Raw genomic sequence first — 15181 nt, 5'->3', positions numbered from 1 at the left:
AAAGATACCTCAGAAATGTCATCTGAACCATCTCCAGCATAACGGTGTACTTTAATTCGTGGGGCGCCCAGATCAGAGATCCACATTAAGTCTGCTTCGCACAAATGAGTTATAAAGATGCCGCCCGTCAATTAATAAATGCGTTTGTAGTGTCTAGAGTCGATTATTGTAATGGTATCTATGCAGGTCTACCAATGAACAAAATGACTCGCCTACAATCTGTATTGAATGCCGCAGCGAGACTTATTTTCGGAATCTCTAAGTTCAGTCATATCACTCCACTACTTCGGGAACTACACTGGCTACGTTTTCCACAGAGGGTCGAATACAAACTCTGTTGGCTTATGTATAAGTCACTGCACAACTCGGCTCCGGAATATCTAAGGGAACTATGCATTCCAGATGAACTAGCTGACAGGCGTCTCACGCTTAGATCAGCTACGTCTACGGCGAGAGGAAAAGTTATTATACCTCTACGCAAACAGCGCACTAAATTTGGTGAGCGCGCATTTGCGGTCGCAGGCCCTATGGCATGGAATGCTCTCCCAGCAGAGGTGCGAGGCTGTGAAAGTGAAGTGATGTTTCGGAAAAAACTTAAAACCCACTTGTTCTCTAAATCATTTGAATAAATCCGTAGCACGTGACAACAAAATAAATTATTTTAATTAAATTACAAATTTAAAAGCTTCAATTAAATTAACTTAACAATAGAATCACCATGTAAAGCGCCCTTGAGGTATTTTATTACGAAAATGGCGCTATATAAGTTATCCACAATAAATAAATTACAAAAATGTTTCAAGACATACATAACATGAAAAAAATTACACTTAAATTTAAATTTACAAAAAATGGTAAAATAAAAATACCCTGTAATTAAAGAAAAAGGATGCTGAACTTTTTTTCACTAATATTATAAGAGATACGGTTGAGTGAAGACATTGCTCTTTCTACTAACATTACCATTGGCAGGTTGGTTCTGCAAGCAGAAAAAAACAGCTTAAGCTGCCCATGTCTAAGGTAGTCATTAGGAACATAAAGAAAAATACTCTCTATTACACTTATGTTGATCGTAATACAACGGATTAATCGAAAAAAATACATAAGCAAGTATGCATTTCTTCTTTTCTCCAAACTATTGTAGCCAAGCATTCCCAGTATGAAGTCAGACGGGTACAACCACGGATAGAAGCATTCCCAGTATGAAGTCAGACGGGTACAACCACGGATAGTATCCTCAGAAAGATACCTCAGAAATGTCATCTGAACCATCTCCAGCATAACGGTGTACTTTAATTCGTGGGGCGCCCAGATCAGAGATCCACATTAAGTCTGCTTCGCACAAATGAGTTATAAAGAAGCCTAAGAAAACGAGTATTCAAGAACACCTTAGCTGTTCGGAGAACAAATGCCAACATTTTGCGCGCACTATCTCAGACAGTGCCTATGTGAGTATGAAATTTCAATTTAGCATTAAACATAACTCCCTGGTCTTCGACAATGGCAGTTCGCTCAAGAAAACACACTCCCACGCAGTACCGCATAAAAATAGTTTTAATGCCCTTGTATATGACAAAACATAACATTTAGAAACATTAGTCTTAATTTGTGTTACCTTTTAGATAAAAATATTACTGTGACAGAAACGCGCGCTGAAATTAAACTTCAATCCATACTGAACGTTTAATTGAAAGGCAAAGTGAAATTCTAATTCAATTGATTTTATAAAATAGAAGTGTACATATGACACATACAGGTTTTATGCTTAGAAAAAATTGACATCCTGTGTTTTTACCTATTATTTACAGTGTTTTTTTGAATTAGCAAAAAGTTGATAAATACTAAAAAGGGTCATAAATATGACTTTTGCAAATAGCTGCCTTTTTGTTTATGATGGCAGTATAAATATACTTTGAGGTGTGCACTATTTTATGCAATCTCCTCTGGTCTCTTACCCTAGACAAAATATTATGTTGACATGATCCAGAGAATTCTATTACCTAACTGTGTATGTAGTAGATAAAGCAATTGTTATTTTTGTTAATAAACCACGATTAATATTATTATTATTATTATCTATTAATAAAAAATAAAAATAGTATACGTAGTAGTTTTTTCTTTTTAGTTTAGTTCATCGCCGAAAAGGGGCATACAGATTAATAATTCACTTAACACGATGTGCTTTTTAGTGGATTTTGATTTGAATGAGAAATTTATTCAAAATTCTGGCTGTTTCACGAGAATTTGATATAAAGAACGTTAAAAAATTAGCCAGGAGAAAAACGTAACGTTAAAAGGATTCTTTTTTTAAATGTAGATACTTACATACATGTACCTAACAATGGTTTTAATTTACAAATAATGCATGATTTTGTAAGCATAATGCGCATTAATTTGAAGATGCTGAATGATAGATAAAAATGACAATAAACGCGAAAAATAACGCCAAATGGACTGAAATTACGTTTTTTTACATTTTTTATTTAAAATAGATACAATATTGCCTTCAGAATCATTGAAAAAAACCCGCTGAGACTCTAAGAGGCTTGTCAGCAGGTGGGAAAGAGAGGATATGGAACGAAGTTCCTGGCGGGAATTGAACCCGAGAAGTTAGTTTCACAGTTAGTCGAACCGACTGCGCTACGACGTCTGTCATGGCAAACGATTTATTAAAGATATAAAATAAAATAAAAAAATCGGAAGAATGAAAAAGCGTTTCAAATATTAAAAATGAAACTGCATAGCCACATTATTCTAATGTACTTTTGGTTTTAGATACTCGAAATTTTAGAAAATTTGTAAATAAAATAACACGATAAATTATATAATGGATTCATCTAAAACATTATTTAGTATTTACTCAATATTAGGGTCTTTCTGGATACATTTAAAGCCATAAAAGGGAGGCATAAAGGCTATATTGCCCGAGTAATAAAAGTTAGCCATGATATTATTATTCAGACGAGATCCTAAGAGAAATAACACTGAAGTGTTAACTTGCACGAGAGACAATGGGTCTTAGGGTACTTTTACAGCACGCACCCTGTATAAGTGGTTATAAACTAGAAACCTGCGTTAATATCTATGATTCCTCATTTTGAAGTAAAAAAGTAATTTATGGCCATTTTTGTATTTTATGGCATGCAATTGTTCATAAGTCGAAGGTGTATGCAAACTATCTGTGTTTAAGGTTGCATAATATGCTAATTATTGATAGTACGTACACATAATCTACAAAATATGAATACTCATGTTTTGAATTTCAAGTTTTTAAAAAAGTTAATGAAATGAAGTATTCATGTGAAAAGGTGAATCAAATGTAATTCTTATTTGTATATCCTCAACAAATATTTATGTACATAAGAAATAAAGAAATTCTGTCCCTCGCTCATCATGAGACTAATTATGGTTTTCAGACACCTCTACCCAGAATGATCGGACGGGTTAACTGGCAAATTTGACTGTAAATTAAATAGCTACTAATCAATTTTGAAAAAAATGTATCTTCAAAAATAAAATTGTTCGTAAATACTTTTTGTTTTGATTCTTTAGTTTAATTAATAGTTTAGTTTAGTTTTCTTTAATTTAAATAGTTATAATTAATCATTAATTTAAGATTAAGTTTGTTGATATTTGGATTATTTTGTTGTAATTTTTCTAGTTATTAAGTTCTATCTTCCTTCTAATATTTTACTGTAAGTTTGTCTTTTCTGTTAAATAGGCACTATCAGGTTATGGTGGGGTTTTCTGTTAGTGCCTATTTCAATTAATGTTGGTTTGGATATGTGTTTATTATTACAATTGATATTTTTTACATATAATTATACCTAGTACAGTTGTTATCACAGTAAAAGTATTTGGCGTAAAAAACAAAAATTACTATGCATAAATGAGGTTCAAATGACTTAATGTCCAATTACGCAGCAATGCAGTCAATTTGCGTTTTATGGCAGTTGATCATAATGCTCTATGGCTAATCAACGTATTCAGTGAATAGTCACAACAGCTGGTTATAAACTGAATGTGATTATTTTATTGCTAAAAAATTGAGTTTGTTATTTACTTATTATAATATATTTTCATTATACTTATCAATCATATTTTTCGGAAACATTGTTTTTCTTTCTTCGGTTACCATAACTAGCCTGACAACTAATTAAATTACTGTTCATTCGTTAATCAACAGTATAGTAATTTTCTATTAAAAATGCAATAAATTTAAACGGTAGAGAAAAAAAGGAAAATAACCTACCTATATTGTTGATAAAACGGTTTTCGTTTTGGAATACATGATTTTTGGCAAGAATGTGAAAAATTTTATTCGGTAGGAAATGGTTCGGCGCTTGTAATATAAAGCTATCAAATTAGTACCTAGTAATGTGCGCCCAGCTGTGTCATGACAAAAAACATTATTCCTCATTCGGGGAATCGGACCCGAAATCTGCGCAGTGTAGACTCCGCGTTCGGAGCTTCAGCCTTCAGATTCAAGCCATCGGCATCGAGGCGTATGCACATGGCAATGCGACGCGCACAGGCCTAATAACACAACGACCACCGCCCTGCGCTCCGTGCTCCGGCTAGAGAAACCCAAACAAAAAACAACACCCCGAAACTAAGAAACGATTTCAAAATTACGCTCTAGCATACGGACGAAGATGCAAAAACCACAGCTGACAAAAAACACGCATCGGCACCATTACCACATTATATTTTCCGAGAAGAAATCTCGCCCCGAATGTTATTGTATAACAGTTAACAACAAAAAAGGAGAAACACAATCGGAGAAGGGAGATAACAGGCCGCGTGCGTCGGAGAGGGACGGGGGTATTCTAATTCACCGGCTTATTTGGGAAGGATACTACTTCTCGGAACACGACACAAGACACAACACACAACACCGCACCGGCACTAACTTTACTAACACCGCCAGTTTAGGGTTTGTGGTAGGGCTCTGGCACTGTGGCACTGTAGCACTGTGCCCCTGATCCCTGAGCCCCGAGTTCAATTTACCCACACAATATTTATTAGCGTAAAACTAAAATAAAACGCTGAAAAATTTCACCCAGCATGAAAACATTTTAATAATAACACAGAAAGATTTGTTGAGATATTGTTATTTTACACCTCTCATTTGAAAAGTTAGATTTCCATAACTTTACAAGAGCCTTTTAACACCTTTCGGTGATATCGACACACTAAGATACGAGTATTATGCTAAACAAACAAATAATAAAACGTATGGAATTTTTAAACAACTTTATGGCCCCGAGCTTTAGGAATATAAATGTAGGTTTTCTCTGGTTACGCTTGTCAGATCGGACATCGGACTAACCTCGCATCACAATAGAGAACATGTTATTTTTATCACCTGAGAAGTATGTATTTTATATACGACACGCTAAAACCTCGAGGACGCGGATGGCATAAATATATAATTTATTTTATGTTTAACAGACGACCAAATTAGTAATTTATAACAAAGTTCATAGACAACGTAAATTACTAAGCGCGTCTCTTTGTTGTACCGAGAGCAACACGATGATGAATTGGGTCCTGACGAGAAAGAATGTCGTAAAAAAGAAAGGAATAAGAAGATCAATCCTCGCATTTGGCGTTTCATTTATTTCCCGGAGAAGCGAGGCGCGGCGCGGCTCTTCCGAAAAATAATTATCTCTGTAAATGGCGCGGCAATCAGCACTCTTCGCGTTGTCTTTTTTGGGGCTCCGGGCAGCTGCCAGCCGCCATTGTCGGAACCGCCACCAAAAGGAATAACAGGTATACGGTCTCGTCCGACCCACCCCGCTCGGACGGCCGTCCGAGGTGCTCCACTTCGCAAAAAGAGCCGAACGAAGAGAGAGTGCCGCATGCGGTAGCCGGGGTAGATAAGGCACTTGCGAGAAAGTGGGTCTCCTGGCCGGGAGGCTGCGCCGGCAGCAGTCAGCAGTCAGCGTAAGGCCGCTACCTCCTGTAATCCTAGTACAACAGAAGCTAATGCGATGCGATCACCTTCCTCCGAACGGAAACCCGGATGATCGATGGAGCGGGACGAGAGACCCAAAAATGACAAAATCGAGCTTCTTCTCTTCCTCTCCGACATCCGCGTAACTGGTTGCCGCTGGCGAGATTGTTAATGGAGGAATACATTAGGTGTTGCAATGATCATTTACATACTCGTATTTACGTGCGATAAAAGCGGCATCTCTTTTATGGTCGGTTTTGCAAGTTTTTTTGCGCATTTTATGGATGTTTTTGATAGAGAAGAGATAATCAGAGATGCGCAATATTGTGTTTCTTGTCTAACACTGATTCATGAAATAAGATCACATACTACATGATATACAGGTACGAAAATACCTAGGTTAACAAATACGTGATAAGTGTTTATAAAAAGCATTATACATATATTTAATAATAAGCGTAACAAGTATTTTCGTAGGATAGACCAGATTAATCAAAACCGTTCAAGGTAGGCACAATCGAAGGGCATGTATAACAAGGTGTATAAAAGTGAATGAAGCTAGAAATTAATGTCAAGATAGACGAATGTGGCGATCCGTCCGTTTATTCATCAACGGTTCAAAGAACCTTTTGCAGCATACATAACACAAAATGAAATGTATTGTATTAAATTATAATTAAAACTTAATTAAATAAAAGTTTAAAAAAACAACAAAAAACCATATAACGTGGAATCCAACAGTAAAATAGAAACATAACATTAATATATTTTTTTAAATAACAGTAATGATGTTTAAAACGGTTTAAACAAGCACTAAATAATTAGTCCAGATCTTGTCTGGATGTCCCTTATGTTTGTCAATGCTTTATTCTTCTTTTTTAATGATTTTAACTTTTCTTATATTGTAATAATTATACCCTATAAATTGTATACATGGACAATGTCCGTAAAATAAATAAATAAATCTTAAGTACTAAAATATAAATGTTACTTAGTAAAGTTAAGAAGTATATCAAGTTTAATGAAATGAAATCAAATCAAATAATATAATTAAATAAAATAAAACAACAGTAAATAGAGCAATAGAAGCGGTAGGTACTTTTAATACGAGAGAAAGTATCAAACTATAAGTACCTACGTACATTACACTATATGAACTTGATTTAATTTTTATTTTGTTTACTAGTCATCGAGCGTTTTCTACTTTAGAGTAGTAGCTTCCATTATTCTCTGTCGCAGTTTGATTTATTTTTTATGAATCGTATAGAGTTAATTACAATATTGCTATTTCTTTAACAAAATCTCAACTGTGGTTTGTGAATAAGATAATTATTAATTAGGTTGTAAAAAAACGAAGAATATGAACAATTGATATTCCAAATAAGGCTACTTGCGCAATGGTATTTAATTTTATGAAGGTAAGAATGTAATTTAATATCTCGATTTTTAAGAGGAAAAAACCCATGATTACCGTTAATGCCGTTGTCGAATCGAACCTAAAACCGTACACATGCTAGTAACTCTAGCTATCCACTGCATTCCAAAGATTTAAACCAAAAGACAATTAAAGTCTTTGTCTTCTATACTTATTAAATTGGCGCTAGTTCCATAAACCATATCGAATTTCCGAAAAGGTAACGCTCATTTACATGAATTAAATTTTAATGACGTCTATAATGGAGTGAAATTAGCATATTAACTATTTTTTATTTATTCTAATGATCAAGTTACTATTTCCCTTGAACAGATATAATAGCGGAGACATGCAGATTTCGAGATAGTCTGTATTTTAATATAAAAATGCGATTTAAATTCAAGTTTACGAGTCAATGACACAAGAAGAGAACCGCTGATTAAGAATTAGTGAGTTATAAAATGAACTGACTTATGAAATAAATATAAATGTCCGTACATATATTATGTTATTCATATTTGTCAATGATTGTTTTTTTAATTTGGGTACATTTATTTATTTATGTATTTTACAGTTTTAAAAGAGTTTCTTTGTTTCAGGTCCCGACCAGCTAGGAAATTCCTGTGTTAAGGAAGGACCTTCTTTTTTACATAAGTTATTGCATTAAATTCAAAGAATAATAATAACATTTACTTACTTACTTACTTACCATCACGCCATTTCCCCGGAGGGGTAGGCAGAGAGGATAGAACGCCACACCACTCTGTCCTGGCACACTTCCTTTGCTTCCTTCACATTCATACATCTTCTCATGCACGCACGTCGATTATTCCGACTTTTCACATGACCACTTTCAAGAATTTGTTGTACTTGATCATGCCATGTCTTTCTCGGCCTTCCTCGACTTCTACAACCAGACACATTCGCATCATAAATCTTTTTAGCCGTTCTTTCATCATTCATTCGCTCCACATGACCGAACCATCGCAAAAGACCTTTCTTAATTTTGTCGATAATGCTTAACTCAGCCTTGCATTCTGCTCTAATTTCGACATTAGGGCACCTATCATACATTGTTTTTCCGCACATTCGCCTGAGGGATCGCATTTCAACAGCATTCAGTCTACTTTCGTCCCTTTTTTTCCAACTCCATGCTTCGCTTCCATACATTAGGGTTGGTACCAGAACTCCATTATGAACTGCTAATTTAGCCTCTTGCGATAGACACTTATTTGCTACGACAGACTTTAAGGCACCATTAACTCTGTTACCGGCACTAACCCTCCTTTCAATATCCTTGTCCATATTTCCATCTCTAGTAAACATACTACCCAGATATACAAATTCTTCGACCTGTTTCAAACTATCTCCATTTACTACAATCTTACATTCAGTCATAGTTACATTTCTTTCAAAGACCATGACGTTCGACTTTTGCACATTCATTAGCAAATCACTCTCCTTGCACACTTCGTAAACCTTTGTAACCAAGGATTGCAATTCCTCTTCGCTGTCAGCTAGGAGGACTGCGTCATCGGCGTACAGAAGGACACTGACAGTTGCAAAAAAAAATAAAAAATAATAACATTAAAAAAATCAATATAAATATAAAGTACAAAACATGCAGGTAATAATAATAAAAATTGATGCATAAATATAAATTAGAAAATAAAACATTAATAGTTAAGAAATGAGACATAATTATTATAAATTAGAAAACATACCGATAATAATAAAAATTTAAGCATAAATACAAATCATAAAATAAAGCATTAGTAATTAAGAAATTAATCATAAATATAAATTGGAAAACATACCGATAATATTAAAAATTGAAGCATAAATATAAAACTTGAAAATATACTGATAATAATAAAAAATTGAAGATCAAATATAAATTAGATAATATGTATTATTTATAATTTAAAAATTAAACATACGTGTAAATACTAGTAATAATAAGAGAAATAAAACAAATGTAAATGAAAAAACATAAAAAGTAAAAATAAAATATAAATAACAACAATAAGGAGATATTTGGCAATTAAAAGCTACACAATTTTTAGTTATGAAAATAATTTATAGGATGTAAAAGATCGACCCCTTATCCACTTGCTCACCTTCTTCTTATAAACATTGTAACTGACATTGACGCATGTATTTGGTAAACAAACAGTACGGGGTCGGTAATCCTTTGGCCGCAGCACACGAATTGAATGACCGACTGAAAATAGATTTTCGAATTTTGGCTTCATTTACTTTTGTATTGTGGTGTTTTTCCAACACAATAATTCACCGGAACCACATTTTATACGGTTTACAAATAACGTGGTACATAAATGAAATAAAAAATATTTGAACATTAATTTGACAATGTCAGCCTCGTGGTGTAGTGGTCAGCGCGTGCCTAACATGCAAGGGGTCTCGGGTTCGATAACCGACATGTTTGACTTGAAATATTAGTTTAAAAAACGTGTTTTTCACTAGAATATTTCATAGTCCCTGGACTGGTACCAGAAGCGTAAGACTGATCATCTTACCTTCACGTAACAAAAATTATCAAGATACACTGCGATTAGTGTACCAATGCAGTGCCCTATGCGCCATTAGGTGCGGAAAGGCGGCCTTCGTGGTGTAGTGGTCAAGACGCTTGATTCACGCACGGAAGGTTCCGGGTTCGATTCCCGGTGAGAACACAAAAATTAAAATGTGATTTTTCTCAAGCCTGGGTGCTCTGTGATGTAATTCACCACTGTAATTAGGCCTCCTGGCCTGTTGTGGTGCAAAAAAAAAGTAAAAAAAAAAAAAAGGGAGTGATGATAATGAATTTAACAATGAGTAATATAATTATACAATTCGTTTTAGGAACTCCCTGCACCCCTGTTTTACTTGGCGTATAATACCTAATATTATATGATGGCGAATAATCTGTACACTATTTTTTAAAGTAGGTTATATTTTTAAATAAAATTAAGGTACAATAAATAATAATTAATTTAAAAAAAAATATATATCCGGAAAGGATTTGTATGCAAGGAAACCAACCAACCTATCCACCATTGTTATTTTTTTTTGGAGACCCGTAAAAAAAAAATTCAGTGTATTTTATAGTTTTAATCTGAAAACTGGTATCTTTTTTTGTAATAATTGTAAAAAGTTCATTGGTTTACTATCAAAATGGAATTTGATTTCGGCTTTTTTCTAAATGGGAGTCTGATTTTTTATCTTTTCTCTGGTATTGTTATCATGTTTATATGGGCGGCTGTGATAATTTTTTTCCAAATTTTTGTGTTTTTTTAGAATTAAAAATATTTATTATTATATTTATTTTTTATTTTACAATTCATATATTACTTTTATATTATACACAAATATCATTGTATTGTAAAATATTATTTGCTGTTATGTTAGTATGTATTTTTAATTCATTTAACACCGAATTTACACACTTGGGTATCTGTTTTTTTAATTATTTTTTAAAATTCTTAATGCTTTGTTTTGTAATACGGTTAGTTTGTTCTAATTTTCTTGGTTCGATACAAATAATACAGTAGTTAATGTGTGGTTCAATAATTGTGTTGTAAATAATTTTGCATGAATCCTTATCAACAAATCTTCAAATTCTTTCCAAAATTGATTTTTTTTGCAATCTTTTTCATTATCATCTTAGTGTTTTGATGAAATGTAGGTTTGGAATCTATCATTACACCCAAATATTTAATTTCACTAACTTCATTCAGTTTTTCATTATCTATTACAATTGGTGTCGTTACTTCTATTATTTTGTTTCCTATTTTAATATATTTTATTTTAATTAATTAATTTTTATCTATAGAGATACATTGTTTAGTGCATGATTCAACTTGTTCATTTAAAAAAATAATTTCTGTCTATCAAAATGTCCCTACAATTAACGTATATAATAAGTAAAACCGGTCCGAGAACAGCTCCTTGAAGTACTCCCAATTAATTTTTCAGTCAGTCAACTTTATATAAGGAGTTTGTTTCGTACATATGGATTCGCACGTAGAATGAGTTTGATAATATCTTAATTAAAAAAAAATGTAAACCAAAAATTGATAGAATTAATTTCCAGTATTTAATTTAAATAGGTTTAAAATTAATAAAAAGAAAACGTATCAATAATTGGCCTTCAAAATAACTTTTTTCGTGCAGCTGGCCGGGCCCTACGCGCTTTATTATTTATGCAACCGGCTTTACACATTTTGACGTTCATTAATAAGTTTTTGTCTGAATCCGCGCAATCGCCGTAAAAGGCGTTTATTTTAAAAATAATAATATAAGTTAAAATTGTCTTTTTCCTTGGTCACTATGTTGCGGCGTCCGGTGGCCAGTCGGGCAGCGCGTCGCGGCGTCTCCAGACGCGCGACGAACGCCGTACTCCGCCGCTGCCTGTGGCCGGCCAAGGTCGCGGCCAGCTGGCAACAGCGCCGCCAAGGTTCAATTCCCTGTGTCCGTACGCCGCGCCGTACGCTTTCATTTGCATGCGCGGAGAGGACAGATTGTACTGTGACAAGGACGGACACACGTACCCACGTGTCGAAAGCGTTAGTAAAAAAAAAAGTATATTTCTAATTTCGAACCACCCCGAGAAGGGCGGTATTAGCGGAAACACGACGGTAAAATGGCGATCACCCGCCACTAATATGTGGTTCTTAAGATTTTTTTTAAAAACTTATTTGAACTGCATTTTGCACACATAATTCCTATTAATTTATTTATTATTTGAATTTAGTAAAAAATAAATATTTGCGTTCGTGTGATTTACCTTAATATTTCAATTTTGGGGGTCATTTTCAAGAGTTGTAAATAACTCACTATTAGAAAATGGGAACCAAGTTGTGGTAACGCGGGGTGCGAACCGAGGGCCTCTGATCCGTAATCCCGCGACGCTAGCCGCGGGACCGCAACCTGTTTGTAAATACTTTGTGATAATTTACAGTTAATATACCTTTCACCACCCCTTTAACATAAATTTTACAAGAGATTAAAAAAATGTATTTTCAAAAAAATATTTAGAAATTAAAGAAAATTTAATACGCTTTAGACAAGGGGAAGTATAAATTTAATAAATAAATAAATTCTTCACCCAGTTCAAACCCTCTTATGTTATGAGGAAGTTGTGATTTTTTTCATTTCTTAATCGACTATTCAACTAAAACTATTTTTTTTCTTCTTATTTTATATATCGTCTTATCAGCCCTATGATTTTTTTTTAATTTTGCATTTCTGAAATAGTTAATAATAGTTTATAGTTTCTCTTCCGCTTATTCTCGTTCAGTTACGGCCATTGGTCCATTGACGGCAAGCAAACCGGAAATCATACATAACTCTCATATCATTGGTTGAGTTATAATTTATATGAACCAGTGTCGTCGTTCAGAATAGTTCGTTTTTATCAACATTTTTTTTATTATTTTTTAAATAAATTTTCATAAAACTTTACCGTACAATTTAATTTAATCTAATTTTATCTACAAAGTAAAATTAAGTTTTCTGTATGAAAAGCCGAATATGCTTACTTTTTTTTTCTAAACATGTTCCATTATAGGTTACCGACGAAGATACTTTAAATAAGCATGCAAATATACTCATTTTCGTATACAAATATCGGTTCTTCTTTATATTCAGTCGAAGATATCAGTAAGTAATCAGGGCCCTGAAGCATAAGACCGATCATCTCGACGTTTATACAACAAAAATTAGGTCTTAACAAAAACAGGTAAAGTCTAGGTATAAGGAAATGATCATGAAATTTACTTTATTCCAAATAACACTCGTCATATGAAAAGATCGCAATTTACATTTATGCCGAAGTACTGCCATAATTTTAAAAAGTTACCAGTGCAGTAAAACCAGAACTTCGTCGAAATTACCTATAATAGTATCTACTTGATACTGAGAAATCTTAATTATTTATTTTTATTGAATCCACGTGTGTGTTCCGATGACAGGTGATACTATGCGTGTCATGTGATGGTGACCGGACGAATGACGTTTCACGCATACATATTTTCTGCTATATAAAATGACTACACTAACATGTGAATATAATATTATGATTTTATACATTACAAAATTAAAAATCTTTTATGTTATTGATGCTTTTAGCACTAATTCGGATTATTGTTAAATATAATATAAAAATCAATTCTTTTCAAACATTAAAAAAAATATAAAACCGACTAGTTTCAGCCACATCATTTAATTTTCTTTAAGGTTACTTATCAACTAAATATACATACATGTACATAATATATAAAAGAAACAATCAACAATCGGTCGGTTTAATAAACTTTAATGTTTAAAAAAACTATGTGATTTTAATTTTAATAATCATTTATACGCGGAACACCCTCGTAAATCGGGGTGGCTGCCATGGTTCAAAATTCTATAAGAGCTGAGAGCTTTTAAGTAGAGATGCCACGAATATTCGGCTACTATTCGGTATTCGGCCTATTTAATACTTTTTAAAATATTCGATATTCGACCGAATATTGCGTACTATTCGCCCGAATGCCGAATCATGAAAAAAACGCAAATATTACTGAAAAATGTATCTATTTTAATAACAAATTATTAGTTAAATACTTAAAATCTATTAGTTGTAAGTTGCGATAAACGAAAACTCTTTTTATAACATTATTTGTTAGTAGCAAAAGATAGCGCGTTTCTTCATAATACCTAATACCTCGCGAGATTTTGTTACGCAGCAAACACACAGCCAGTTTATTATCTTCACTGCAAATCTCATAGCATTCCCAAATGCCATGATGCACAATGAACAAATGATTACTGATTACTAATAATTATAACTAATAAGAACGATTGGCAACACAATGTGATGTAATAATAAACACACTCGTGTTGCGGCATGATCTACTGGCAAATGAAACAGATACGCCCGCCCCGTCACCCCCGCATGCACCGCAATGAGACAGATCGTAACCTATCACGCGCGTAATGCACACATCTATTGCCGAACATTCGGTAGCCGAATATTCGCTATTCGGCCAAATCATTATTCGTGACATCCTACTTTTGAGTCCATAGCGCTGACGTTTAATATAAAAATAACTCGTATCTACTATCATATTACGTAAAATTGCAATCGCAATTCTGTATGCGAGAGGTACTGTATTTTGCGGACGATAAGACGCGCCACAATTTTCGGATGAATTTTCAGAGTAAAAGGTTCGTCGTATGGTCCGAAAAACGATAACTCAAAATATGATGAGATTGAGTTATAACTATGTCAAAACCATATTTGTCGTCCTGTATTACGAGATCAATAGCAATAACTCCTAATTTCTTTAATTACAAAGATAATTGAAATATTTTTATTTTAACTCTACGCCACATTAGAGGTAAGGACAGTAAGAAAACATACGGTACGAAGAAAAGCAAGACAAAAAACGCAATATAATTTGTTTTATAAAAAAATATTACAGTATTACTTTTACCTACTCACTTATTTTTACATAAAATAGACTTTTTTATTTCCCGATTAATTTACTGTTGGTTTATCAAAAATCTAAACTAATCTTGTACGGCAATACATTTATGAAACTTAAAATCAATTATTTATGTAGGTATAGGCACCCTTTTAACATTTAATATTTTTTTAAAAACATTAAACTAAGTATTTTAACTTCACAAAAAATATTTTTATGATTAATATATTTAGGGGCAAAGATATGTATGTCCATTTTGAGTATTAAAAATGTAAATTAAAAAGAAAATATTGCAGTAATAAGAACACATAAAAAAAGCTTGTATAATTGAAA

At 33.2% G+C, this 15181-nt stretch overlaps 1 protein-coding gene across 1 annotated transcript in view; it reads right to left on the bottom strand.

The window, feature by feature from the left end:
* The window catches only part of nkd (NKD inhibitor of WNT signaling pathway naked cuticle), a 59116-nt gene that overhangs the window by 30535 nt on the left and 13400 nt on the right, over positions 1-15181 (bottom strand). The gene's annotated exons all lie outside the window — the stretch shown is intronic.

The sequence above is a fragment of the Micrasema longulum genome, unplaced genomic scaffold (genome assembly GCF_059751315.1).
Source record: "Micrasema longulum isolate JH-2025_06_02 unplaced genomic scaffold, ASM5975131v1 h1tg000092l, whole genome shotgun sequence".
Lineage (NCBI taxonomy): Eukaryota > Metazoa > Arthropoda > Insecta > Trichoptera > Brachycentridae > Micrasema > Micrasema longulum.
Note: the sequence above shows the minus strand (reverse complement) of the source record. Positions and strands in the feature narration are given on the sequence as shown.